We start from the raw sequence: 6,000 nt of genomic DNA on the forward strand, positions 1-6,000 counted from the left end.
GTTAATGAACACCTTTGGAATATGGAGATCAATGAAATCTGATCTTTTCTTCAGAAAAATAAATCTTCATAAAGTTTACATACGTAAAGAACTCTGGTGGTCTAGTGGCAAGAAGCTGTGATGCAATCTCAAAGACACAGGGTCTGAGACAACCAGTTGCTTCAAGAGAGAAGGATGGGCAATCTCCTCCCCTCCAATTAACTCCCTCTGGTTCCAACTCTATGTTACACAACAACAACAGCAACAACAATAATCATATAGAGTTTAACCACAAATTTCCTACATAGGCAGCTCCTGATCATCAGGAAGCCTTTGAATATCCTCCCACGTTTCCTGCCCAGTCTTGTTTAATCTCCAAGGAACATTAACATTATTGTAAGACCATTTTAAAATTGTAAATTGCTCCAGAAATACAAAAGAACTGTCTAGCCCCAACAGATAATTTCTGATTTCTAGAAGTTTCCATGGGTTGACCTGAGATAGAAGGACAGAACAAGACAGATCAGTCTTTGAGGCTGATTTACTTTAAAGAACAATGCATGTAACAATGACTGCCTAGTTCTTTCTTTCCTGTTCTCTGTTTCTATTATAGTATTAATATTTGCACATAACAGAGTTCTATGTTTTGATGTATCTTTATGAAAACTAAGATTTTTGTCAGATTGTTCAGGAACTTTAACATTTTTAGCCCCATTTAAGCCATATAATCATCATTGTACTACCAGATAGATATAATTAAAGGTGGAAGACTACCAGTAAATGAGAGAAAGCTTGTGCTCTCAAAAATCTCACTGAAAGTCTGTGCAGCAGGGTAATATGACTTGAGGTTGGAAAGGTACGTAAAGACCATTGTGCACAGCCTTGATTGCTTGAGTGTACACATTTGATGCTTAAGACTAAGACTACAAAGTAGTGTGAGGCATGGATCCTGGCTTCCAAGAGACCAGTATAGTTGTATACATCATAAAAGACTGTTGTATATTGGTACAACTAGAGCATAGAAAGGAGACTGATGACCTAGAAGCTGTGGAGAACCCTTTTAGGTGAAGGACAGACTATTTGTAAAGGCATATAGCTACAGTGAGTTAATTTTTTTAGTAAAACAATGAAGAATATAGTCTGGCTTCAGTATTTATTACATAGGCTCCATTAAAATAATGCGGTATAGTAATAAGGGCATAAGTTCTGGGACTAGATAGATTTAGGCTCAAGTCATAGCTCTACCATTTCCCTAGATTAGTAGCATAGGAAAATTAATATAGTATCTATCTCTTAAAATAGTGGTATTATATGAAATGATACCTATAAAATGAGATAATGGCTGTAAAGCACTTCATATATTACATGCTTAGTATAAAGAACTCAGTGATTTTTTTAGCTGTAACATAGTGAGTATTACAGTGTATCAAATACAATTTAAGATGACAGGTATTAATAAATAATAGAAAGCCTCTACCCTCAAGAATCTCATAGGTGGTTTGCAAACTAATGAATGTTGAGGCTGGGAAAGTAGGTAGAGGTCATTGTGCAGAGCTTTGATTGTTAAAATGAAGAATTAGAGCCTTACCCTAGAGGCCAGTGAAGTCATAAAAGGCTTTTAGGTCTATATCTGAATACTATTTTTATGATTTATTGTGTTATTGGAAAATAAGAAATCAAATTGACTTCTACTATTTTAATTGTTCCACATTTTAGGTTAGCTCACTAATTCTAACCTAAATAAAATTCTATTATAACACGTACCAATGAAGTATAACTAGAGTGAGCTCAGAAGCAACGGCTGCTGAGAATGATAGCAATAATGATATTAAGGGTGTTGTAAAATAAAGAAGGTTGATATCAACAAAGACAGCTGGATGTCAAAGGCACTGTGTTCAAGGGGTATCAAGTTTCAAAATAGTTTGGGCAATCAGAGAACAGGTAACAAACAGGTGGAGAGTTATGCTGCTTCCAGGAGAACTGGCAATTTGTTGCAGAAGGTAGATTGTGTAAAGTCTATGCTGTGGAGACTATACAGATACAGAGACTCATCTCTAACACTGTTTAGACTAGTGTGAGGGGTCTTAACAATTTGTACAATACATTTAAATCATTAAATCACTTGTCTACAACATTTGTAACCTATACCAAATCCTCAATTATTCTGCCTTTGATATGACTTATGAGGTTGATTTAAACTCTCAGCCTGTACCCAAGGTGGATCTGGTTAGTATTAAATCTAATTCTATGTAGAGATAGAAGGCAAAGCATGAACCTAAATCCATTGCCATTGAGTTCATCAGGTTCAACGAGTGACCTCATATGACAAAAACAAGAGAGAACAGAAACAAGAGGTAAAAATGGAGAGGCTGACTCAGGAGACTGTAATGCTTTGGCTTCCCTGAAATTTTGTCTGAAGAAATAAAATGCTTCAAGGGCGCTCTGGTGGCCTAGTGGCAAGAAGCTGCACTGCAATCCCAGAGGTGCATGGTTTGAATCCACCAGATCCTCTGCTGGAGAAGGAGGGACAGTCGGACAGTTTCTTCCTGTACCAGTGAGATCCAATTTGACAGTACACACACACACACACACACACACACACACACACACACACACACATAATAATTTTTAAAAAAGAAATAAAATGCTTCATTGATTGAGTTCTAAGAGTCTTTTTGTTATAAAGAGATTTTATAACAATGGAAACAGAAAGTAATAATAGTATCTAAGTTGTTTAAGGTAATTTGTTTCACTTGTCATCCATTCATTTCTCAAGTATTTATTGAGCTCCTACTATGTGTTGGACACTTGTGATAGTCACTAGGGAAAAAAGAGTGAATAGGAAAAGCATAGCTTTTGCCTTCATCACACTTTCAGAACATTGAGAGTGGGAGGAAGACTGTAAAAAAAACCAAAAAAACCAAACTAACACTTACAATAATGACAAGTAAGTGATACAAAATACAAAACCACAAGTGAGCATGAAAGATATGTTTGTTGCTTGTTGATTATCATCAACTCTGCTCTAATAGAAACTTCCTGTACAACAGAACCAAACCTTGTCAGAACAAGGTTATAAGGGTATACATCATCTTCATAATACATGCAGTGCTTGAGCTCATCATTGCAGTCACGGTGTCAAACCATCTTGTTGTCAACCCTATGCTTTGCTGATCCACCACTTTTCCAAGCATGATATCTCTTTCCAAAGAGCGATTCCTCCAGATAATGCACAAAGTATGTGAGATGAGGATTTATTGTACTAGGTTCCACTTATCTATGGAAAGATAACACTACTCTTTCCTAGGTTGAAAAAAATGTAGGAAATAAAAATCTAAGTTCACCTTTATATTCTGCTAAGACTCACAAAAAAATATGCCATAAGGATGTATTTTGGAGGATCCAAGCCAGGAAACAGAATTATAGATGAAACTCAGTAGAAAGCTTTCAGTATAGTTTGATGGTAGGAAGATAGACTTTTCATTATTTCCAAGGACTTATCAAGTACTGACTCTGGATTACAAGTGTAAGTATTCAATCACTTTTGATACATAAATGCCCTATTCCAAGAGGTTAACCAAAAAAGTTGGATTGACACTGGACCCCAAGATTGATTATGCTCTAGCACTGGTCGAATGTAGGTTACTAATGCACTCTTTTATTACTCACAATGGATAGTTGTGGTTGGTAAGGAGTGCAAGAAGACTATATAAAGATTTAAAACTGGATTTATACCTACAGAAAGCTGAAACAGTATCCACATCTCGCACCATACACAAAAATTACCTCAAGGTGGACCAGAGACCTGGGAGTAAGGCCTTAAACCATAAAGTTCATCAGAGATGAACTGGGATCAAGCTTAGATGGCCTAGTCTATGGTATAAAGAAACTGTCAAATATAGCCAGAGATTCACAAGCTAGAGAGGATAAAATTGGTGAATGGGACCTTCTAAGGATTAAATCCCTGTGTGCATCAAAAAATTTTTTTCAACAGAGTGAAAAGAAAGCCTACTGACTGGGAAAACACATTTGACAATACCATTTCAGACAAGGGGCTCATATCAAAAGTATACAGAATCCTACAGGTCCTCTACAAGAAAAAGACTGATAATACAATTACAAAATAAGCAAAAAACATGGAAAGAATTTTCACAGAGGAAGATATTCGTATGACCAACAGACAAATGAAGAAATGTTCAAAATCACTGGCAATAGAGATATGGAAATCAAAACCACAATGAGATAACATTTCACCCTAGTAACAGTAGCAAATTTTAACAGGATAGCAAGTAATAAATGTTAGAGAGGATGTGGAAAGATGGGAGCTCTTATACATTGTTGGTGGGAATTTAAAATGGTACAACCACTCTGGAAAGCAGTTTGGTGTTTTCTCAGAAAACTGACCATAGAAATTCCATATGGTCCAGCTGTTCCACTGCTTGGAATATACCCTGAGAGAATGAGAACTGAGGCACAAATGGAGACTTGTACACCAAAGTTGATAGCAACATTATTCACCACCACAAGAACCTGGAAACAGCCCAAATGTCCAACCACAATTGAATAGGTTGAAAAATTATGATACAGTTACATGATGGAATACTACACGGCATGTAGGAGCAGTGATTTTGTAAATCACAACCTAACTTGGAAGGGACTGGAAAACATTATGCTCAGTAAACTAACTCAGTCTCATAAAAACAAATACTGTATAAGATCATTGTTGTAGAAATAGATAACAAGTAAAATGTGTATGAGGATCTAAGGTGGAGGAAACAGAGGGGTAAGGATGAATAATCATAGGGTTGCACAATTTGATGGGTGGAGGAAAGGGTTGTTGTTATTGTTGTTATATGCTGTAGAGTCGTCTGCGACTCATAGAGACCCTAAGTACAACCCTAAACCCTCCTCTATCCTGTGCCAATCTTATTGTCTCTGACACACCTATCCCCATTACTCCAGTCACTGAATCAAATCACCTCATCAAGGGGCTTCCTTTTCTGCACTGTCCCTCCACCCTCCCAAGCATTATGCCCCTCTCCAAGTACGGGTCCCTCCTTGAAACATATCCAAAGTATATCAGATGAAGCTTCAGAATTCTTGCCTCCAAGGAACAGCCTTGTTTAAATCTCTCCAGGACGAACTTGTTCATTCTCTTAGCAGTCCATGGTATATTTAATACTCTTCTCCAACACCACAGCTCAAAGGCATCAATTATCCTTCGATCATCCCTAGTCATTGTCCAGCTCTCTGAGGCATAGGTTAAGGAAATGGAAAGGATTGGGTGTGAAAAACAATGTATATAAACTTTGTAAGCAAACCAGTATAAAATAAAAAGTTTATGTTTAAGAAACTAAATTAAAAGATTCATTACTGACGACTTTAAAAATTTTGCTCAGTAACTGAGAAACTGAACTCCATAGTCAAGCACTTTTCAAAGCAAAATCTTCTAAAGTAAAAGCTTTTATTTGGGCAAGAGAGTACATAGGAGCATTCTATCTGTGGACAACTAGTTCCTAGTTGTGAGGTGAAAAAAAAAATTCTAAAATTCACCTCCTAGCCCTAGGTAGTGGCAGTACAGCTCTGAGTCCTGAAGCTGAAGCTAAAGCTGCCATGCTAAACTTTGGCAGAGCTCAGCAGTTACAAATGGTTCAAATTAAAGTGGAAACAGAAAGGCACAGCATATGAACCAGTCAGATTAAAATAGATGTCAGGGTTCTAAGCAAAGTTCCTTCAAGCTTTCCTCTGCCTTTATTTAGACAAGACTCCGCCAAGCATTCACTGACAGGTGTGTGCTGTAGGACTATTCCACAGAGAAATTTGCACTAAGTTGGTCCCAAAGATATCTAGGTCACTCAGAAATTCCAGAGATAAGTTAGGTCTATTCTTTGGAGATCCTGCTTCCATAAATAGTTCCTCCTAGCAGAAACTTGAAAACTAAGAAAAAGAGACAGAGAAGAGAGGTAAGAATAATCTTCCTTGCTCCTCTTTGATTAAACTTCTTAGCTCTCACTTGATGTT

This window comes from Elephantulus edwardii, unplaced genomic scaffold (assembly GCF_000299155.1).
Source record: "Elephantulus edwardii isolate Elephantulus edwardi_28Jun2011 unplaced genomic scaffold, EleEdw1.0 scaffold00428, whole genome shotgun sequence".
NCBI classification, from domain to species: Eukaryota; Metazoa; Chordata; class Mammalia; order Macroscelidea; family Macroscelididae; genus Elephantulus; species Elephantulus edwardii.